General features: G+C 39.0%; 1 protein-coding gene and 1 long non-coding RNA gene across 2 annotated transcripts in view; one reads left to right on the top strand and one right to left on the bottom strand.

Moving 5' to 3' along the window:
- The window catches only part of LOC101014317 (signal-regulatory protein beta-1-like), a 29,355-nt gene extending 22,288 nt beyond the window's left edge, over positions 1–7,067 (top strand). The window contains exon 8 of the transcript XR_002515172.2: positions 3,661–7,067. The gene's annotated coding sequence lies outside the window, so the exon portion shown is untranslated. The remainder of the gene's footprint in view (positions 1–3,660) is intronic.
- LOC103888071 overlaps positions 1–24,296 on the bottom strand; it is a 57,012-nt gene that overhangs the window by 10,025 nt on the left and 22,691 nt on the right. The window lies entirely within an intron of this gene.

Below are 24,296 nucleotides of genomic sequence, written 5' to 3' on the forward strand. Positions count from 1 at the left end.
CTGTTTGTTAGCCATTCACTTGTAAGACAAATTTGTCTTACACTGGTTGTTTCTAGGGTTTTGCTGTTACAAATAAATCTGCTACAAACATTTGTGCACAGTTTTTTGTGTGTACATAAGTTTTCATTTTTTCTGGGACAAATGCAAGGGAGTGCAATTGCTGGTTCATTTGTATAGCGAGTGTATGCTTAGTTCTTTTTAAGAAGTTGACAACCAGTTTTATAGAGTGGGTGTATTGTTTTACATTCCCACTTGCAATGCATTAGATATTCAGTTTCTCCGCATCCTAGCCAGCATTTGGTATTGTCACTATGTTTTACTATAACTGTTCTATTAGGTACATAGTAATAATATCTCACTATGATCTTAATTTGCATTTTCCTGATGGTTAGTGATGTAAGCATCTTTTCATGTATTTATTTTCTATCTGTATATCCTTTTTGGTAAAATATCTCTTTATGTCTTTCACCCATTGTGATATTGTGAAATATATATTTGGTCTTCAATTCTGTTTCCTGCCAAACAACTCCTAAAATCCTTAGACTCTCCAAAGAGATATTTTTTTGTGTCCTAATGAATTGACTGATGGCTGGGAGCACTTACGTAGCTTCAGGATGGGGACTGGTCACCTGAAAGACCAATTTTTAAAGACAGACAGGGGATCTGAAGAGTAAGCTGATCAAATGATTTAATCAATCTTGCCTACATAATGAAGCTTCTGTAAAAACCCAAAAGGACTGGATTCAGAGAGCTTCTGGACAGCTGAACACATGCAAGTTCCTGAAAAGTGCTGCACCTACAGAGGTCATGGAAGCTCCGTGTCCCTTCCCCGTTCCTGTCCCTATGCATCTCTTCATCTATATCCTTTATAATAAACCGGTAAACTCAGTGTTTCCTTGAGTTCTGTGGGCCACTCTAGCAAATTAATTAAACCCAAGGAAGAGGTCATGAGATCTCTGATTTATAGCCAATGAGTCAGAAGCACATTCCTTGCAATTGGCATTGAAAGTGGGGAGAAGTTCCATGGGACTGAGTGCTCATCCCCGTGGTATCTGATGTTACCTCCAGATAGATAGCATCAGATTAGAATTGGATTGAGGACACCCAGCTGGTGTCTGCTGCAGAATTGATTGCTTGCTTGTTCGGGGGGAAGAAATCTCCCACATTTGGTCACAGAAGTCTTCTGTGTTGATTGTTGCTGTATGAGTGCAGAGGAAAAACAGTTTGAGTTTTCCCACCTTTAGCCACTTGTAATGGAAGTTTTTGTCTTGTTTTGTTGTTTTTTACTGTTGAGTTTTGAAAGCGATATCCTAGATTTGAACCCTTTGTCAGGTGTGGTTTGCAATATTTTCGCCTGGTCAGTAGCTTTGTTTTCATCCTTAACATGGTATTTTGGAGAGTGAAAGTTTTAAATTTTGATGAAATCCAATTTATCAATTTTTAAAATTGATCATGCTTTTGATTTAAGGTCTAAGAATCTGTCATCGGGCCGGGCATGGTGGCTCACGCCTGTAATCCCAGCACTTTGGGAGGCCGAGGTGGGTGGATCACGAGGTCAGGGGTTCGAGACCAGCTTGACCAACATGGTGAAACCGCATCTCTACTAAAAATACAAAAATTAGCTTGGCGTGGCGGTGGGCGCCTGTAATCCCAGCTACTCAGGAGACTGAGGCAGGAGAATTGCTTGAACCCGGGAGGTGGAGGTTGCAGTGAGCCGAGATAGCGCCACTGCACTCCAGCCTGGGCAAAAGAGCGAGACTCCATCCAAAAAAAAAAAAAAAGAATCTGTCATCAAGCCCTAGATCCTGAAGATTTTCTCCTAAATGTTTTGTAGTTTTATGTTTTATCTTTGAACCTATGATCTATTTTGAGATGATTTTTGTGTAAGGTATGATATGAGGTTTAGGTTGAGGTTCATTTTTTGTTTATGGATATCCAGCACCTTTTGTTGAAAAGACTTTTTCACTTGCGGAATCAATCTTTTCTCCATTGAACTGTTTTTGCCACTTTGAAAAATCAACTGTCTGTACTTGTATGGGGCTGTTTCCAGGTTTTCTATTCTGTACTATTGATCTATGTGTCTGTTCCTCCACCAATATCACAAAGTTTTGATTACTACATCTTTGTCATGTCTTAAAATCAGGTACATTGATTCCTTCCATTTTATTCTGTTTTGACTTTTTTAGTTCTCTTTTTTACCCTTTGTTCATATAAATTTAAAAATAGTCTTATGTATATTTACAAAAATATGTCTAGAAATCTGATAGAAATTGTGTTAAACCTATATATCAGTTTGGATATAATTGACATTTTTATTATGCTGAGGCTCCCAGTCCATGGATACAGCATGTCTCCCTGTGATGGTTAATTTTAGGTGTCAACTTGTTGAGTTAAGGGATAGCCAGATAGCTGGCAAAACTTTATTTCTGGGTGTGTCTCTGAGGATGTTTCTGGAAGAGACTGGTGTTTGAATCAGTGGACTGAGTAAGGAAGATCTGCCCTCTTCTAGTGAGGATGGGCAACATTCAATCAGTTAAGAGCTTGGATAGAACAAAAAGGCAGAGGAAAGGTGAATTCGCTCTTTCTTCTGGAGCTGGGACACCAATCTTCTGCCCTTGGATATCAGAACTCCAGGTTATCTGGCCACTGGACTCCAAGACTTATACAAGTGCTATGAGATTCCCCAGTCCCAATCTCTACCTCTGTAGAGTCTGAGGCCTTCAGCCTCTGACGGACAGATATGCCAGCAGCTCTCCTGGTTCTCAAATGCGGGCTGAGCCACTCCACCAGCTTCTCAGTTTCTCCAACTTGCAGACAGCATATCGTGGAACCTCTTGGCCTCCATGATCTCACAAGAGTCAATTCCCATAGTAAATCCCGCCTCATCCATCTATTGATATACATATCTATCTATATATATATATAAAAATCACATCTCATCCATCTATTGATATATATATATCCTATTGGTTCTGTTTCTCTGGAGAATGCTGACTAATACATTCCTCTTTATTTGAATCTTCTTTGATTTCTTTCATCAGTGTTTGCAATTTTCAGCATGCAAGTCTTATACGTGTTTTGTTAAATTTGTACCTATTTCATTTTTGAGCAATTTAAATGGTATTATATTTTAAATTTTGGTTTTCATGGGTTTATTGCTAGTATATAGAATTAAAGTTAACTTGGCTGGGCGTGGTGGCTCATGCCTGTAATCCAAGAACTTTGGGAGGCCAAGGCGGCTGGATTACCTGAGGTCAGGAGATTGAGACCAGCCTGGCCAACATGGTGAAACCCCGTCTCTGCTAAAAATACAAAAATCAGTTGGGCATGGTGGCATGCACCCGTAGTCCCAGTTACTCGGGAGACTGAGGCTGGAGAATCGCTTGAACCCAGGAGTTGGAGGTTGTGGTGAGCCAAGATCGTACCACTGCACTCCAACCTGGGTGACAGAGCAAAACTCCATCTGAAAAAAAAGAATTAAAGTTAACTTTTTGCATGTTGATCGTGTAGTCTGTCACCATTCTGAACTCATTTATCAGTTCTAAGAGTCTCTTCTGTAGATTCTGTAGAATTTCCCATGAAGGCTATTATGCCATCTACAAATAGAGACAGTTTTATTTCTTTCTTTCTGATATGTATGCCCTTTATTTCCTTTTCTAGCCTTATTGCCCTGGCTAGGACTTCCAGTGCTATACTCAATAAAAGTGGTGAGAGAGGAAGAAACACTGCGACTGAGAAGTCATGGTGAGGCCAGGGCCTGTCACTACCACTGCTGCCACCGAACATCAGAGAAAGTCAAAAGGAACTTCAAGCACCAAACACTGAGCCTTATCTAAAAGCCAAAAATAATTGCCCAAATCTACCCAAAAGAATGTTATCAATCATGCTATTTTGCCTGTTAAAGCATAAGGCCCATCAGCATTAAGCTCCAGGTCAGACCAGACAATACAAGGTCCCAGAAGCCTAAGTTGGAGCCACTAAAACTGGGCAGAAGGCTGATTTCAGGATGTGTTTCTTCTAATACAAACCATAAGCCTCCAGCGGTAGTTGACAGCGGCACAAAGCTGGATCATTCACCATGGAAGAACTGTCAAGAAAACTCATGGGGTCACTTAATGCACAAGATTTGAAGACTACAAAGCAGCAGTTAACATATCAAGGAATGCTAAGTGTACAGACTCCATAGGAAATACCTGCACTGAAAATTAATCTTTGGTTAGCTTTCTGAAAGAGATTAATGAAGAGAATTTGCCTCATACCTTGTCAGACCCTGAGAGGAAGCCAGATTCTCAATTATGTACCATAAAGAAGTTAAAGAATAACTTTCATAATTGAACCAAGAGCAATTTGGTTCCTAAACAAGCCGTGGGTAGATATTGAGTGACTAGTGCTGCCATGAAAGACAGAGTTAATAAACAATTTGTTAGAGAAACACAAGTCAAGTTTCTATCAGTAAAGCCATAGCAACTCTCTCAAGGAGATCTTGCAAGACTGGGAGAAAAGACCCCAAAACAGTTCCCTTTGTCTTTGTTCAGACCCTTAGTAGGACTCAAGCATTAAAAAAAATAATAATAAAATAAAAAATTAATGGTCGAGGGTACAAAGGTTAATAGGGTTAATTATTAAAAACCATGGATAAGTTAGTGAACAGGAAGTAAAACATATCAAAAACAAGACATACTCCAGTTTGTTTCAGGGAGGATATAGTAACAGACATTTAAACATTAAGCAAAATCAGCAGTCCATTCAGCCTTGTTTTGGGCCTTGGTCATGTGCACTGCAAAAATCAAAAGCCACAAGCCAGAGGCCTAGTTTGACAGTTGGCAGCTTAAATTCAGTCATTCTCAGCATTCATGGCATAAGAGCAAATGGAACTAATGGGAACAAATGCCACAACAGCTTACAACACAAAGCACAGGCGTTGGACTTCCAGTTGAAAAAGGCTCTTCCATTTTCTAAACAAGAGAGCTCCCCAAACTCAAGCTGGTGACACAATCATGAAGCGAAAAGGAGTCTCAAAGGGGACCCAAATGAATCCAAATACTGAAAAGAAGACAATAGCAGAGGATCAAAGGAAACAACTGGAAGAATAACAGAAATCAAAGGGGAAAATCTGTAAGTGGTCTCCTATAACACATAAAACAGAAAGAAAAATAATAGAGAAAATAAATATGCTGGAAGAGCATTGAAAAAGAAGAGGAAGAAAAGAAAGAACAGCTTCAACTGCTCAATAAAACTAATAACACTCTGACAGAATATGTGCTCATTGAAAGGGATGTGGTTTTTAATGAAATATTTGCCATATTGTCCAGTATTCCTGAGGTCAAAGAACTGCTAAATTCTGGTTCTACAAAGCAAAGTTGTTAGCCAGTAAAGGCACCTACGATGCTATTGGGCTATATGAAAAGGCCATTAAAAAGGGGGCAATACCAACACAAGTGTTACAGGAAGTTGTTCTTAATATTTTGCAAGATCCAAACAAAACTGTGGAAGGAATTACCTCTGACTTTTTAGTTGCTAAGACTGATATGACATCAACAGAAGAGTTGGCCAAGAAGATGGAATCTGGAAAGTCTTGTTCCTTTCCAAAACACAAACAAACAAACAAAAAACAAAGCAACAGGTTACAGCAACACTCCCAATAATGAAGGCATAACAGGATAATCATCCTGGTATCAAATTGTAGATCGCTCTAACCCTGGAATCAGTGAAGTGGCAGAATTGCAAGACATGGAACTTATCACTCCTGTATGGTGTTCGGTGGAGATGAAACAAGCAGTATCCAACTAGCTGGAAAGGCTGCAGGAATGCAGTTTAGTAGTGACTTCCCTTGACGAGCTATTAGGAGTGAAAGAAACACAGCATTTTACATTTTATAAAAGTGAGATTTGCCTGTAACATTAGAGTTTCAAATCCTTGAATCATAATTTCTGGAGGCTTTTTTTTTTTTTTTAAAGGTGTTTTAGACCCTCTGAGCTAAGAAATGCCCTTGTTCAAGTGACCTGGAAAAGAATGTATAATAGGGAGGCATAATGGATGCAGAAGGTTATGTATGGCCTCTCAGGATTTCAAGTAATTCACTTGGCTTACTCAGGTTTTCTATACCCACAGGAAAGTCTTTGGTATATGTGTTTAAGACCCGTAGTTTGCCATAGTTTTAGAGCGTACATAAATTTCAAACTATTGAGAATTAATTTATCCCATAAGTACGGTAAAAATTTGTACTTTGTTGATGTACCTTAACCCCAACATAGTTCTTTTTTATATTAGAAGGTTGGTGCCACAGTATGATGGTCTTTCCTTTCTGCATCCACCTTAGCAGGGAGGGTAAGTCCTTTCAGGGTGGAAGAACTGAGCTTTCACGCTGGCTTGCCAGGCTAGATGGGACATAACAGACCACCTGGTTCAAATTTCCTCACTTGCAGATTAATTTGTACTAGGTTTGTCTTTGCTCAGAGCCTGCAAATGACATTTATGTATGATCTTTGATTTCTCTCACAGTATCCCTGTAGATGAAGCGTAATCCTTTCCGTGCCAGGTCTCCTGGAATGAAATGCAATCTTGAATTGGGGTGGTCATCTGGCTCTTTTGGTTTATATTCAAACTTAATTTTGCATTTAGTATTCAGAAATGCTCAAAGTAAAAACAAAAGGGGCAAGAGAGAGAGATGAGGAGGAGAAAGGGGTGAGGACACTGCTTCTTCATTTCAGTGCTTTGATCTGCCAGGGGACAGTGGCCTGAGAAGGCAATGCAAGTCCTGGAGACTGTTATAAGTTCTTTTATCTGAGCAACTGCTCTACGAAAGGTAAAATCAGAGTCATCATAGTGATATAATATATAGAAAACCCTGGTCAAGATATTTTAAATTTTAACTTTGTGAATATTTAAGTATTATCCTTTAAGCAATCATTAGCATTTTGTTTATTCTTGCTTTTAAAAAAAGAGTGATGAGAGAAAACATTCTTGTCTCTATCCTACCTAGGGAGAAAGACTTCAATCTTTCATCATTAAGTACGTTAGCTGTAGCATTTTGTTTTTGTAGATGTTCTTTCTTTAAAAAAATTTTAGTTGACACATAATAATTATATATATTTATGGTGCACAGAGTGATATTTTGAAATATGCATATGAAGTATAATGATCAAATTAGGGTAATTAGGATATCCAGCATTTCAAACATTTATCATTTCTTTGTGTTGGGAACATTCAAAATTCCTTCTACTAGCTTTTTAAAAAATGCAATAACTTATAGTTTACCATATGCACCCTACAGTGCTGTGGAACATCAGAACTCATTTTTCATATCTAGCTGAAATTTGTAACCATTCACAAACTTCTCTGTATCCTCCCTACCCCTCTGCCCTTCCAGCCTCTGATAACCGTAACTCTCTACTTCTACGGGCTCCTTTTTTTTTTTTAAGCTCCCACATATAAGTAAGGACATGTGGTATTTGTCTTTCTGTGCCTGACTTATTTTACTTAACAATGTCCTCCAGGCTCATCTATGTTGCTACAAATGACAGGATTTCTTTCTTTTTTTTTTTTTTTTTAATGGCTGAGTAGTATTCTATTGTGCATATAATACCATATTTTTAAATTCATTCATCTGTTGATGGACATTTAGGTTGATTCCACACCTTTACAATAGTGAATAGTGCTGCAATAAACATGAGCATCCCTTTGAGAAACTGATTTCCTTTCCTTTGGATAAATACCCAGTAGTAGGATTCCTGGATTGTATGGTAGTTCTATTTTTAGTTTTTACAGAAGTCTTTATACTACTTTCAATAATGGTTCTACTAGTTTACATTCCCACCAACAGTGTATAAGAATTTCCCTTTCTTCACATCCTTGCTAGCATTTGTTATTTTTTGTCTTTTTGATAATAACCAATCTTAGCTGGGGGGAGATAATCTCATTGTGGTTTTGACTTGCATTTCCTCATGATCAGTGATGTTGAACATCTTTTCCTGTATTTGTTGCCCATTTATTTGTATGCCTTCTTTTGAGAAATGTCTAGTTAGATAATTTGCCCACTTTTAAATTCGGTTATTTGTTTTTTGATTAAGTTGTTTGAGTTCTTTGTGTATTCTGAATATCAGTCCCTTGTTGGGTGAATAGTTTGCAAACTTTTCTCCCATTCTGCAAGTTGTCTCCTCACTCTGCTGATTGTTTTCTTTGCTGTGCAGTAGTTTTTTAGTTTGATATAGTCCTATTTGTCTGTTTTGTTGCCTTGTTGCCTGTGCTTTTGAAGTCTTAGCCATAAAATCTATGGCTATAACAATGCCCTGAAGCAGTTCCTCTATATTTTCTTCTAGTAGTTTTGCAGCTTCAGGTCTTACATTTAAGTCTTTAATCCATTTTCAGTTGATTGTTGTGTATGGTAAGAGACAAAGGTCTAGTTTCATTCTTCAGCATATGGATATCCAATTATTCTGGCACCATTTATTGAGAAGATATCCTTTCTCTGATATATGTTTTAGGTGCCTTTGTTGAATGTCAGATGAATGCACAGATTGTCTCTGGGTTTTCTATTCTGTTTCATTAGCTTATGTGTCTATATGCCAGTACCATGCTGTCTTGGTAACTGCAGCTTTATAGTATGTTTTGAAGTAAGGTAGTGTGATATCTCTAGCTTTGATTTTTTGCTCAGCATTGCTTTGGCTATGTGGGATCTTTTGTGGTTCCATACAAATTTTAGGATTTTTTTTTCTATGTCTGCGAAGAATGTCATTGGTATTTTGATAGGCATTGCATTGAATCTGTGGATTGTTTTGGGTAGTATGATCATTTTAACAATATCAGTTCTTACAATCCATGAGCATGGGATGTTCTTCCACTATTTTGTGTTCTCTTAAATTTCTTTCATCAGTATTTTGTAGTTTTTATTGTGGAGGTCTTTCACCTCCTTGGTTAAATGTATTCCTAGATATTTTATTTTATTTTTATAGCTATTGAAAATGGGATTGCTTTTTAAATGTGTTCTTCAGCTATTTATTGTTGATGTATAAAATACTACTAATTTTAATGTTGATTTTGCATCCTGCAACTTTACTGAATTTGTTTATTAGTTCTAAGAGATTTTTTGGTGGAGTCTCTAGTTTTTTTCTATATATAAGATCATGTCATCTGCAAAGAGGGACAATTTGACTTTTTCTTTTCCAGTTTGGATCGTTTATTTCTTTCTTCTTCTTGATCATTCTGATTAGGACTTCCACTACTATACTGAATAGGAGTGGTCGAAGTGGGCATCTTTGCCTTGTTCCAGTGCATAGAGAAAGAAAGGCTCTTGGTTTTCTCCATTCAGTAGCTGTGGGTTTGTTATATATGGTCTTTATTATGTTGAGATATGTTCTTTCTGTGCCTAATTTGTTGAGAGTCAGCTTTTATTTTGAAGGGATACTGAATTTTATTAAATCCTTTTTTCTGCATCTATTGAGATGATCACATGTTTTTTGTCTTTCATTCTGCTGCTGTGATGTATCACATTTATTGATTTGTGTGTGTTGAACCATCCTTGCATCCCTAGGATAAATTTTATTTGATCAAGATGTATTATCTTTTTGATGTGTTATTGGATTGGCTTACTAGTATTTTGCTGAGGATTTTTGCATCTATGTTAATCAGGGATATTGCCTGTAGTTTTCTTTTTTGTTGTTTCCTTGTCTGGTTTTGGTATCAGGGTAATGCTGGTCTCATAGAACGAGTTAGGAAAAATTCCCCTTTCAATTTTTTTGAGCAGTTTATGAAGAATTTATGTTAGTTTGTTATGAGTTTGGTAGGATTTAGCAGTAAAGCTGTTTGGTCCTGGGCTTTTCTTTGTTGGGAGAGTTTTTTATTACTGGTTCAATCTTGTTACTTGTTACTGGTATATTCAGATTTTCTGTTCCTTTCTGGTTCAATCTTGGTGTGTTATATATGTCCAGGCATTTATCTATTTCCTCTAGGTTTCCAATTTGTTAGCATATAATTGTTCATAATAGTCTATGATGATCCTTTGTATTTCTGTGGTATCAGTTGTAATGTCTCCTTTTTCATTTGAGGATCCAGTCTCACTCCCCTACATATGGCTTGCCAATTATCCCAGCACCATATGTTGAATAGGGTATCCTTTCTCTACTTATGTGTTTTTGTTTGCTATGTCAAAGATCAGTTGGCTGTAAGTATTTGGCTTTATTTCTGGGGTCTCTATTCTGTTACATTGGTCTATGTGTTTATTTTTATACCAGTACCATGACCATTTTACCTCTTTTTATGTTTTTTGACTTAAAGTCTATTTTGCCTAATATAAATAGAGCTACTCCTACCTGCTTTTGGTTTCTATTTGTGTAAAATATCTTTTTTCATCCCATCAGTTTCAATCTATGTGTCTTTACAGGTGAAGTGAATTTCTTGTAAGCAGCCTGTAGTTGTGTCTTATCTTTTTTATCCATTCAGCTAGTCTGCGTCTTTTAACTGGATATGTAAACTGTTTACATTCAAGGTTGTTATTGATAGGTGAGGATGTACTCCTGTCATTTTCTTATTAGTTTTTGATTGACTTGTACATCCTTTGTTTTTTCTTCCTTATTGGTTACTTTTGTGATTTGGTGGTTTTCTGTAGTGACAACATTTTATTTCTTTCTTTTGTTTTTTCATTTATCTGCTCTACCAGTGATGTTTATACTTTTGTGTGTTTTCATGATGGTAGACATCTTCCTTTAACTTCCAAATGTAGAATTCCCTTAAGCAGCTTGGGTCTTGAGAGGTGAGTGAGATCCAGTGTGAATTTTCTCCCTGAAACAATGTAGTCACATGAACTCCAGGCAGCTCTCATACTAGGCTTATGGCCTGTAAGGGCCAAGAGGTTCTCCTGTGGCTAACATTATAGGTGTCCACGGTAAGAATGTGCATCACCGTGAATCTCTTGCTTACCATTTTCCCACAATGGGGAGTTCTTCCTGGAACTGAGCTGATCCCAGCCAGGCCAACTGCTCTCTTCCCTTTCCTTCAGTGCCTCAGAGGGTTCCTGTCACTTCTCTGATGAATTCCAATATTTCCTCTTAGACACTCTATTCAATATGTGGTTGTCCATTCTCTGTTTTGATCTTTCTTTGTGAAAGAGGTGAGTGTTGGGCATCTCTAGTCCGCCATGATGTCTCCTTGGTAGATGTTATTTATCACGCTGAGAAAGTTCCTCTATAATATCTAGCTTTCTGAGTTTTTAATCATGAAAGGGTGTAGAATTTTGTCAAATGTTTTTTCTAATAACTTAATAGAGTCATCTGATTTTTCTTCTTTAGCCTGTTATTGCAATGAACTATACTGACAGATTTTCAAACATAGAATCAGCCATGCATCCTCATTCTGCTCGTTTGGGGTTTATTTTGCTATTTGTTCCTAGGTTTTTATTTTATTTTATTTTTTTGACACAGAGTCTTGCTCTGTCACCTAGGCTGCAGTGCAGTGGCATGATCTCAGCTCACTGCAACCTCTGCTTCCTGGATTTAAGTGATTCTCCTGTCTCAGCCTCCCAAGTAGCTGGGACTACAGGCACCCACCACCACGCGCAGCTAATTTTTGTATTTTTAGTAGAGATGAGGCTTCACCATGTTGGCCAGGCTGGTCTCAAACTCCTGATCTCAAATGATCTGCCCACCTCCAAAAGTGCTAAGATTACAAGTGTGAGCCACCGTGCCCAGCCTCTTTCTAGCTTTTAAAGGTGTGAGCTTCGATTATTGATTTGAAATCTTTTTTCTTAATGTAAGAATTTAGAGATTGAAATTTCCCTCTCAGCATTTCTTTAGCTGTATCTCACATATTCCTTTGTGTGTGTGTGTGTGTGTGTATCTAGATCACAGGAAATTTGAGAATAAATAATACACTGCTAAATAACCGAAAGGCTTTTGTGCAGACACATTTATTTTTATTTCTCTTGGGTATTCTCTAGGAGTGTAATTGCTGGATCATATGGTAATTCTATGTTTAAACACCTGAGGAACTGCCAGATTATTTTCCAAAGCAAAAATACCATTTTAAGTTTCCACTACCATATAAGGGTATCTCATTGTGGTTTTATTTGCATTTTCCTGATTATTCATGACATGGAGGATCTTTTCATATGTTTTTGTAGAAATATCTACTTAGATACTTTCTCTTTTTGAAAATTGAGTTATTTGTATTTTTATTACTGAGTTGTAAATGATTATCTATCTATCTATCTATCTGTCTATCTATCTATCTATCTATCTATCTATCTATCTATCTATCTATCTATCATCCATACCAGCTCCTTCTCAGATATTATAATTTGGAATATTTTCTCCCATTCTGTGAGGTATTTTTTTTACTTTATTATCCAAGGTCATGAAGATTTATCCCTACATTTTCTTTTAAAAGATTTATAGTTTTAGCTCTTGTATTTAAATCTTTGATCCACTTTGAGTTAAATTATTTATATTGTATATGTATGTGGCTATCCAGTTGTCCCAGAATCATGTTGAAGAGACTATTCTTTCATCATCGAATGGTCCTAGCATGCTTGCTGAAACTCAGTTGACCACAGATGTGTGGATTTGTTTCTTGACTCTCAATTATATTCCATTGATGGGTACGTCTATTTTTATCAGTACTGAATTTTCCTGGTTACTATTGCTTCATAGTTAAGTATTCCTTTGGATATACCCAATAATGAGATTGCTGGGTCAAATGCTAATTCAATTTTAAGTTCTTTGAGAAATTGCCAGACTACTTTCCATAATGGCTGAACTAATTCCCACTAGCAGCATATAAGTATTCCCTTTTCTCCACAACCTTCCTAGCATCTATTTTTTTAACCTTTTTAATAGCTGATTTATCAATATCTGATTGATGTGAGATGGTATCTCATTGTGGTTTTGATTTGCATTTCTCTAATGTTTAGTGACGATGAGTATTTTTTCATATGCTTGTTGACTATGTGTATACCTTCTTCTGAAAATTGTCTGTCCATGTCCTTTGTCTACATTTTCATGGGGTTGTTTGTTTTTTGCTTGTTAATTTGTTAAAGTTTTTGTAGATCCTTGATATTAGGCCTTTGTCAGATGCATAGTGTGCTAATATTTTCTCCCATTCTGTAAGTTGTCTGTTTACTCTCTTGATAGTCTCTTTTGCTGTGCAAAAGCTCTTTAGTTTAATTAGGTTCCATTTGTCAATTTTTATTTTTGTTGTAGTTTCTTTTGGAGTCTTCATGATGAAATATTTACCAGGCCCTATATCCAGAATGGTATTTTCTAGGTTATCTTCCAGGGTTTTTATAGTTTATAGTTTTAGATTTTACATTTACGTCTTTAATACATCTTAAGTTGATTTTTGTATGTAATGTAAGGAAGAGGTCCAGTTTCAATCTTCTGCATATGGCCTGCCAATTATCCCTTACTAGGTAGTTTTTGTATGAGTTTGAGTCAATCTAGTTATTAGATGAACAGTACCCTAAGTTTGGGTACTGTTAATGCTGCGTTTACTTTCAATGCACCCAGGCTTCTAATTCCTCTGTTACCTTGTGTTCTGGATGGACTTGTTTGCAGGAGATTTTTCTCAATGGGTGCTTTACCCTCTGCTTTAGGTCTTTCCTTTGCATCTCCCCTTTGTCCTTCTTTGTATCTCCCCTTTATCAGTAGTAGACTGCTGTTACTTATTACTCAGGACCTGTTAACCTGGTTGGGGCAGGGTGTGTGTGCACAGGGAGCTCTGTTGTTATGATTCAGTCACAGTCTTAGTCACTATGGTCCAGGGTTACAGAAGTGGAGACCTCTCAGTGGTCCTTCCCTTGGGCATCTCAGTAGGAGATCTCTAATGGTTTAGGCCCAGGACATTTTTTTATCCTTTCCCCAGTGGTACAAAAGGATTTTCTTTCTGCTCCTTTATCTGAGGAAAAGCAGATTTGCTGTTCTTTCCGGCTGCTTAATGTTTTGTTCCATATGGGAGACAGATGTGAAGGGTCTGGGTGGGGCTTTGGGCTTTTTCCAACAGTAGCTGTTGCCCACGTCCCCTAGGTCTGTACCATAAAGGAACCTTTCTCTGAACTCTCATCCTGATTCAACCTTTCTGAGAATCCAGTAAAGTCTGTGGAGAAGAGCCTGCATGTACATGTAAATTTCTTTTATGTCCATGGCTCTCTGGGGTTCTATATTCTCATGTTAGCCCACACATAGTCACTTTAGCAATTTGGCAAAAAAACTTTGAATTTTTCTTACCAGTTTATTTGGTGTCCAGCCTCTGCCCCAGGGAGGCATTTGCTCAAGGCTCACGTCTTCTTGGAGCATCTGTTTTCCTTTAGATTTCAGATTAGCCAATTGTCCTGCAACTTCAGCTCTGTGATCAGTTCAAGAAAAGATTTTATTTTGTAGATTATACAACTTTAAATTTTTGTTGTAAGAGTGGAGATGACACTTTCTGAATTTTATCATCCTAAGCAGAAGCTGAATTTCCCTGGATGTATTTTTAATATAGAGCTCATAGGATTTGCTAATCTATAGAGTGAGAGAGACAGAGAAGTCAGGGATGTTCCCAAGATTTTGAGCCTAAGAGACTGGAATAATACATTGCCATCAAGTGTGTTAGAAAAAGCAGCACATGGAGCACCTTTGAATGGGGAGATCAGGAGTTTAATTTTGAATACGTTGAGTTTTAGGGCTGTAATTGGAAACCCTATTGTCTCTCATAATACTTCTGTTTCTGAGTGTGATGCTTAAAAACCTTCTCTGTTCTTCAAAGCTCCACCTTTAGATAAATAGCATATTTTCTAAAGGAAAGGCTCCCTGCACTTCCAACAGGATTGCGAATGAATAATAAGGGTCTCCCCCATCTCAAGAAGGAAGAATAATGAGGACCTTCAGACATGCATTCATGAAGGTGGCACATGTTTCTAAGGACAGGAGTCTGGTTTCTTGAATATTTCCTCAAGAAGATAAGTTGCTATGCGAATAATGAAATTTTGTTAGAAGCAAGTATTTCTATTGTCTTCACAAGTTGAGAAGGTCAAGGACAGTTGAGCCCATGGCAAATACCTCCAGGACCTTAGACCACTTAAGCAGAACATGGGAAGAGGCTGCAAAAACAAGTTGTGCCTGCATTAGCAACCACCCACCTCCAACCTACATAAGTAGTTGAAAAGTACAGAGAAGCAGGGAAAGGAAAGATCTTTGGAAGGAGTTGTTAAGGGCTATACCAATTTTCCTAACATCCTCAGGGTTAGGAGTAAGGGGGAAGCACCTGAAACCAAGCAAGAGAATGTTCAGACAACGCTTCAGAGATTTTGACACTTATGCCAAGGGTTTGGGAGAGCAGAAGGGTTTGTACTAGAAGCTGTAGCTCCAATGGCCTAAGGAAGCAAAACAAAGAAAGAGGCAGGGCTGCACTGGGGGCAGCTGCACTTCCTCCAGTGGTGGGAAGTTCAGAATTCATTTGTAGAAGTTCCATGTCATTACACATGACTCTCCTATAAATACTGAGAGTCTCCATCAGCCAGCACAGTTTTCTGTGATGTCTGGCCACATCCCAGTCACTTCAAGGAGTCTGATCCATGTCGTTACAAATATCCCACTGAAGGGCAAAATACAGCTTAGTTCATGATTTTTGCAAGTGAGAATGGAGTAAAAGCTAATCAGATCCAAGGTTTGGTTATCATTTGAACTCAACATTATGTTCTTGTCAACTGAAAAAAGAAAAGAAACTGATAAAAGACAACTGATAGAAGAAAAAGAATTTAGGCATATATCTTGCCCAAGCAGAACTAGTTTGGAAGGCTTTCAGGGAAAAGGCTTCTTAGAAGCATGAGACCAGAATGGGGAGCACTTGTGTATATATTTCCACTTAAGTTTTTCCATTTTCCTTCTCTAATATCTTCTTTTGTATAATAATTGCTTCTCTTTATAGGCACAGACTCAGAGATTAGTCATTACCTTGGACTTAAACTTTTTTTTTTTTCCAAATGTATACATTTATAGGTTACTACCATTTTTCAGTGGCCTGAGGAAATCTACTATTTTGAAGTAAAGTAACATCATAGAGTATTTTATGTACCTTCATTGTCTTTTACTGGCTTGATGAAGCCAGTCACGGCCCCAACCCACTCTTATTTTTTTTCCTTAAGCAGATGAAAGGAAAGTTGCCCTTATTTTTTCTAGAAATCTATCTTCTTCGGACATGTTGGAGGGCTTATGTATTTTGTTTTATTCTTGTTCAAAGTCTTTAGCTTAAGCTATGCCAAGGCTGTCTATAGCAGCTGACTTCTGCTTTCTGCTGGGTCTTCAATTCCTGTTCCTCCTGCCACAAAAGAATGGTTGCTGATGCTACTTTAGAAAGTGAAGTCATTTGCCTTTTCAGATAAAATAAAGACAGCCCTGAGGAGACTGCAGAATCTTTTCACATGGTGAATATAATAGGAAGAAAGGAAGTGAGGGAGGGAGAAAAAAAAGAAAGGTGGGAAGGAAGGAAGGAAGAAAGGAAGGAAGGACAGAGAAAAAAGGAAGGAAGGAAGGAAGGAAGGGAAAGAAAGAGAAAGAGAAGGAAAGAAAGAAAGAAGAAAGAAAGAGACAGAAAAGAGGGAGGGAGGGAAAGAAAGAAAGAAAATGAAGGAAGGAAGGGAAAGAGAAAGGGAAAAAGAAGGAAGGAAAGAGAGAAGGAAAGGAAAGAGAAAGACAAAGAAAGAAAGAGAAAGAAAGAGAAAATAAAAAAATAGAACTTTCTGTCTGATAGAACTAGACACTGCTCAAGGAGGCCTGGGTGTGACTGTGACACAGGCTCTGGAACCACAGGATAGACCAGTGAACTCCTTTTTCTTGCCAGGTGAAGTCTGTAAGATTTTGATTTGTATGTGAGCTGGAATAGAATTGTGCCTTCAAATAAGTGACTTTTCTAACTTTAGGTTATACATGGTGTGATACTAACTTAAAAATAAGTGCATTTTCCTTCAAAGAAACTGTTTCTTACATACAGCAATTTGTAACTTAACAACAGTGAGGTTCTTGGGTGTCTTGTTTTGCATTCCACAGGTAAAGAGAGCTGAATTTAACACTGGTTGCAGGAAAAAAATGCACAAGTGCATTTTAATTTCTCAAATTTCTTTTCTTGGATATGTAACTTTAAGTATATATGACACCAATTTAATAAATATCCTATACATTGCCTATATATAAGGCCTCTTCTGGGGAATTTGGAAGTTACCGATGTTTTTAAGGAGCGTCAGTTCTCATGAATGAAATAGCTTGTGTACAGGATGATGAGCTATTCATTAAACATAATCATTGTGCAGGGAAGTAGCAGGGGTGGTGTTTTGTTCAGAGTTTGTATCAAAATACCCATTCTCTTAGGCTTAGTGTTCTCAGCAAATGACTATATTTATAACATAAAATGTGAAGTTGTTTTGTAATTGGAAAAGGGGACAAAAACATGTACTGCCATTAGGAAATATCCTTTCGTGTTCAGCTCTGTCATAATTTTTTTTTAGCTCAGTTATTCTAACTGTATAAAATCTTTGTAAATTATGACAATTGTACCTTCTATTTCAAGTGGTGGAATGGTGCAGCTTATTTGGATGCAGTTATAAATCAGCCACATGCAACAACCAAGTCCAAATGCACTTCTCATCACAGGTTTCTTAATTTAGTAAGAACATTATTTTTACCAATATAAGTAATTTTACCTTCAGTGTTGCACTTGTCAACTGAATTCAATATTAATCACAATAATGTCAAATGCTTAAACTACCAGAGTGAATTTCCAAAAGACTTTTGATTTCATGAATTAAATGAAAAAAATTAAATCATGATTTTCTATTTGAATCCCCTGATGGCATCATTTAACTGTTGACTTCTCTTAATGGAGCCAACACATTAACAACCGTTGCTTCACTTTTCATGTGTGCATAAAAAAACTTGGAGAAAGTAATGAGTATAATTAACTTAGAAGAACCGTCTTTTGATCTAAATGAAGTCATGCTTCATAGAGTAATATGTAGCCTCACCTTTTGTAGCCCTCATTTTAATCATTATCTTTTAGCACCATCTTCTTAATGTAGCTATTAACTTTTGAAGTAGATGCTGATGGTTCTTGTGATTGGCAATCTGTGTCTTCTGATTTCCATCTAATCAAGCTTTTCCTAGGCTGCTGGCATGAGACTGCACTTTGCTTTATCACTGAGTGCCCCTCATGCTGTTCTCAAAAAGAAGGGTTAGCTACACTGTGACCAAGTGCTAAAAAAAAGCATTTTGCTCACTACACATATATCTCACAGCCTGTAAGGTGAGAGCATGGCAGAAGCTGCAAGTACAAAGTGGAGGTTTACTAAATCCACCCCAGCTTCATTTAATGCAATATTGACAATAATACTCTGTTAAAACAACAACAAAAAGGACAAATACCCAAACAAACAAAACATGAGGACAAAAGGTATAACCCGAGACTGTTCCTGTGAAACCAAGGCATAGGCTGATCCATAGCTAATGATAAGGATGCCAGCTCTGTGGATTAACAAGTGGGAGGGACCAAAGGAATCCCAGAGGGGAGGGGTTGGCCTTGGAGAGGCAAGAGAAATTCTACAATACCGGATAAGAAAAAGTGTCAGTAGGTCCACAGCACCTGGGAAAGCCAGAGATCACTGACAGACAATGTGCAGTAAGATTCATTCAACGCTTAGCAATTTCCTGTTGTTTGCCAAGCATCAGGTATGACAATCAGTACTATTTATTCAGCATCATTACATAACAAACACTTTATCTTATTTAATCTCCACAAAAGAGTGCAAGGTAAGTATTGCTACTTCTGGTTTATAGGGGATAAAACTGAGTCCAGGAGGGGCCAACTGACTTGCCCAATTCCTGGCCACTCCCTCCTGTTCTGGGCATTTCTCCTCTGCCTCTCCCCATGTCTCTGCCTACATGAGGAGTAGATGGGAATGGTGACCTCCCATGTTAAAGGTATTAAAATCTGTGTGACTGTCTCTCCCACAGAGGTCTGATCATCGTTTTCTCCTCCCGTCAATTCTCCTCCCTTTCCAAATGACCCCTCCAAAAACACATCCTTGTTTAACTAAACCCATTTCCCCTACTGGCAAGAGAGAGGAAATGGGTTTTGATTGTGTTGCAAAAACGTCAGGGGTCCACAGCACACTTTGCATCTGATTCAATTTTATGTTTTATCATTTTATATTACTAGAGAGACTTTGTTTTTACTTTTTTAATTTAAAAAGAAAGAGGTTTATTTTGCTCATGACTGATGGCTGGAAAGTTCAAGGCTAGGCATCTGCTTCTGGTGAGGGCCTCAGGCTGCTTCCACTCATGGCAGAAGGTGAAGGGGAGCTGGCGTGTGCAGAGATCACATGGCAAGAAAGGAAGCAACAGAGAGAACAGGGGAGATGCCAGCCTCTTTTGAACCACCAGCTCTTGTAAGAACCAAAATAATAAGGAATCACTTACTATGCCCACCCCCTGCCCTCCACAGGGAGGGTATTAATCTATTCATGAGGGATCAGCCCTCATGATCCAAACACCTTCCATTAGGCCCTACCTCCAATATTGGGGATTGTATTAGTCTGTTCTCACACTGCTAATAAAGACATACCCAAGACTGGGTAATTTATAAAGGAAAGTAGGTTTAATGGACTTACAGTTCCACATGAGTGGGGAGGACTCACAATCATGGCAAAAGGCAAAGGAGACACAAAATCATGTCTTACATGGCGGCAGGCAAGAGAGCTTGTGCAGGGGAACTCTCATTTATAAAACCATCAGATCTCATGAGACTTATTCACTACCACAAGAACAGTATGGGGAAACTGACCCCATGATTCAATTCTCTCCACCTGACCCCACCCTTGACATGTGGGGGTTATTACAATTTAAGGTGAGCTTTGGGTGGGGATGCAGCCAAACCATATCAGGGATCAAATTTCAACATGAGGTTTGTAGTGGACAAACATCTAAACCATAGCAAGTAATCGATACACCTATCAATAACCAATAAGCATTTAAAAAGTTTCTTACTCCCTAGTAAATAAAGATGGAAAATTAAAACAATAAAATGTAATTTTCTATCCATCAAATTGAGAACTTAAAAAGTGAGAATTCCTCAAACTGGAGAAAGTACAAGGAACCAGACTCCCATTATCTGCTGGCAGGAGTGTAAACTGTTGCAACTTTTCCTTCACAGAAATACCTAAAAATGTTTCTATCTGTACTATTAAGAATCAGATGACAGGTTCAGAACAGTGCATATGATTTGCTCTCATTTAGAAAACTTACCAGTGGTCACCTCTGGAGAGTGGGACTGAGGGTCTAAGTAGAGACGGAGGTTTTGTTTTGTTCTGTTTTTGAGACGGAATCTCACTGTTGCCCAGGCTGGAGTGCAGTGGTGTGATTTTGGCTCACTGCAACCTCCACCTCCCAGGTTCAAGTGATTCTCCTGCTTCAGCCTCCTGAGTAGCTGGGATTTCAGGTATGTGCCACCACGCCTAGCTAATTTTTATATTTTTGGTAGATATGGGGTTTCACCATGTTGGCCAGGCTGGTCTCAAACTCCTGACCTCAGGTGATCTGCCTGCCTCGGCCTCCGAAAGTGTTAGGTTTACAGGCATGAACCACCGCGCCTAGACAAGGGAGCTTTTTTAACCACACAATCTTAGGTGACTCTTTTTCTTACTGTGTACATATATACTGTTTAAGTATCCAAATTTTAAAAACAATTTTTAATTTTAAAAATCTCAACTTGAGTTTATCTGAGATTTCAGCTCATAAACATTCACTGCAGAGTTATTTCTAGTATCAAAAAGATGCAAATTTCATATCCAACAATTTGGTATAAGTTGGAAAAAAATAAACTAAATATTAAAAACCATATTGTGGAATATTTTGCAACATAGGCAAAAATTCAAATACAGTAAATGAAAACCCAATTATAGATTATATTTCAATCTCCAATTGTGTAAAAATAATATATGTACACATATATGGTCAGGTCTCACTCCGTCTTCCAGCCTGGAATGTAGTGGCATGATCATCGTTCACTATAGCCTCAAACTCCTAGGCTCAAGGATCCTCCCACCTCAGCCTCCCAAGTAGCTGGGACTACAGGTGCATGCCAGCATGCCCTGCTAAACTGTATGTTTTTGAAGAAACAGAGTCTCACTATTTTGCCCAGGTTGTGCTTGAGCTCCTGGCTTCAAGGGAGCCTTCTGCCCTGCTCACCCTGAAGATCTCAACTTAAAAGCCATATCCTGGCCAGGCACGGTGGCTCACGCCTGTAATCCCAGCACTTTGGGAGACTGAGGCAGGCAGATCACGAGGTCAGGAGATCGAGACCATCCTGGCCAACACGGTGAAACCTCATCTCTACTAAAAATATGAAAAATTAGCCGGGCATGGTGGCACACGCCTGTAGTCCCAGCTACTGGGGAGGCTGAGACAGGAGAATTGCTTGAACCCAGGAGGCAGACGTTGCAGTGAGTGTAGATTGCGCCACTGCACTCCAGCCTGGGTGACAGAGCAAGACAATGCAAAAAAAAAAAAAAAAAAAAAAAAAGCCATATCCTGGAGGAGGCAAATTAAGTCACATCTGCCAGGCAGGTATTCCCTTTTCTTACACCAGGTATCTCACATGATAATTACAAATACATTTGCCTCTCAGCCAACAAATATTTATTGAACCTTACTCTGTGCCAAGCAATGTAGTTGGTACTAGAAATTAGGGGGGAAAATTCTTGTTCTTGTGTAACTTGCACTCAAATAACTATAAGGTTACACCTGTGCTAAGTGCTAGGAACCAGTGTGTGGTAGTCCGAAAAACTCATGAAGAGGTAAATTGTACCACAGAAACTAGCAAGGATTGCCCTAATACAAGAAATCCTAAGGAGGGAAATTAACCAGACCAAAGAGGGCACCGTTACCCAAGGAACCACACATTCAAGAAGTAAAAGGCCAAAGAGGCTGTAGTAGAGACAAGGGGAGTGTCCTGGAAGATGCCAGGCCATGCCAGGCTGCCTGCACGTGAAGAACGTTGTTGGTCTGTTGTCTGGAAACAATGGGGTTATTAGGCGCCGGGCAGAAGGAGGATCATACCAGATTAATAGGGACTTCTCCCCTCTGGGCTGAGAGTTTGTGTGTCTGTCTCACGCAGTGGCATCCCAGGAACCCAGAATAACACTGCACGTAATAGGTGCTCAGCAGGGTACCGGCCTCGGTGAACGGTGGGGGGCTGGCTTCTGATGGGCCACACAGGGACACAACTCCAGCGGCGGCCCAAATCCACGGCCCCCAAATCCCAGAGTGGCCTCAGCGGGGCAGGGAGGGAGTCCCATGGCTGCCCCGCAGACCGACCCTGCCCTCCAGGTCCCCATGCTGCTGCCAGCCTCCTGCCCAGGCTCGGACTCCCAGGGGCCTTGAGAAACCGAGAAGCGGCCTCCTCCCGGGTTGGCGACGTCGCAGGACCGGGACGCTGAACAAAGTCTCCCCACTCGGCACTCATCTCCCGCGGTGGGCCGCACCGGACTCTGGAAGTGCCGAGACTTTGTTTCTTCAAGAGACAGGGTCTCTCTGTATTGTCCACGCTGTCCTTGAACTCCTGAGCTCAAGTGGTCCTCCCACCTCAGCCTCCCTGGTAGCCGGGACTACGGGTGCATGCCTTCATGCCTGGTTACCAGAGGGACTTACACACACACACACACACCCCTACTGAACTACTTTTTAGAGAAGTTTTAGGTTCACAGTAAAATTGAACAGAAAGTACAGGGAGTTCCTATATACCCCCTTGGTGTTGCACACACTATGAATGTATAATAACATGCATCCACCATTGCAATATTGTACAGAATAGTTTCACTGTCCTAAAAATCCGCATGCTCCACCTAGTCCAGGTGGCGCGAACTGTCTTTCCTTCTTTCTTTCTTTTCTTTTTCTTTCTTTCTCTTTCTTTCTTTCTTTCCTTTCTTTCTTTCTTTCTCTTTCCTTTCTTTTCTTTCTTTCTTTCTTTTCCTTCCTTCCCTCCCTCCCTCCCTCTCCCCCTCTCCCCCTCTCTCTTTCTCTCTTTCTCTCTTTCTTTCTTTCTTTCACTCTGTCACCCAGTCTGGAATGCAGTGGCACGATCTCCGCTCACTGCAACCTCTGCCTCCCGGGTTTAAGTGTTTCTCCTGCCTCAGCCTCCTGAGTAGCTGGGATTACAGTTGCATGCCACCATGCTGTGTTAATTTTTGTATTTTTAGTAGAGGCGGGGTTTCACCATGTTGGTCAGGCTGGTCTCGAACTCCTGACCTCGTGATCCACCTGCCTCGGCCTCCCAAAGTGCTGGGAATACAAGCGTGAACTACCGTGCCTGGCCCTAGCCTCTTTTCTTCCAACCCCTGACAACAATTCATCTTTTTCCTGTCTCCATAGTTTTGCCTTTCCCAGAATGTCTCATAGTTGGCATCATACAATATTTAGCCTTTTCAAATCTGCTTCTTTCATTCAGTAATATGCATTTAAGCTTCCTCTATGTCTTTCCATGGCTGGATAGCTCATTTTTCAGTGCTGTATAACATTCCATTGTCTGGATGAAGCACAGTTTATCCACTCACCTACTGAAAGACATCTTGATTGCTTCCAAGTTTTGGAAATTATGAATAAAACTGCTATAAACATCCATGTGCAGGTTTTTGTGTGGAAATAAGCTTTCAACTCATTTGGATAAATACCAAGGAACACAACTGCTGGACTGTATGGTTAGAGTGTGTTTGGTTTTGTAAGAAACTGCCAAACTACCTTTCAAAGTGGATATTCCATTTTGCATTCCCATGAGCAATGAATGAGAATTCCTGTTGCTCCACATCCTCACCAGCATTTGCTGTTGTCAATGTTTTGAACTTTGGCCATTCTAATAGACGTGTAGTGGTATCTCACTGTTGTTTTAATTTGCAGTTCCCTAATGACTTATGATGTTGAACATCTTTTTATATGCTTACTTGCCAAGCTGCATACTGTCTTCTCTGGTAAGGTGTCTCTTAGGTCTTTTGCCCATTTTTCAATCAGATTGTTTGTTTTCATATGTTTTTAGAGTTTTTTGTATATTTTGGAAAACAGTTTTTTAAAATCATTTATGTCTTTTGCAAATATTTCCTCCCAGTCTGTGGCTTATCTTTTCATTATGTTGACATTATCTTTTGCAGAGCAGTCTTTAATTGTAATAAATTCACCTTATTAAGTTTTACTTTCATGGATTGTGCCTTTGGTATTGCATCTCAAAAGTCACTGCCACACTTAGGGTCATCTAGACTTTCTCATATGCTATCTTCTAGGAATTTTATAGTTTTG

This window comes from Papio anubis, chromosome 16, assembly GCF_008728515.1.
Source record: "Papio anubis isolate 15944 chromosome 16, Panubis1.0, whole genome shotgun sequence".
Classification (NCBI taxonomy): Eukaryota; Metazoa; Chordata; class Mammalia; order Primates; family Cercopithecidae; genus Papio; species Papio anubis.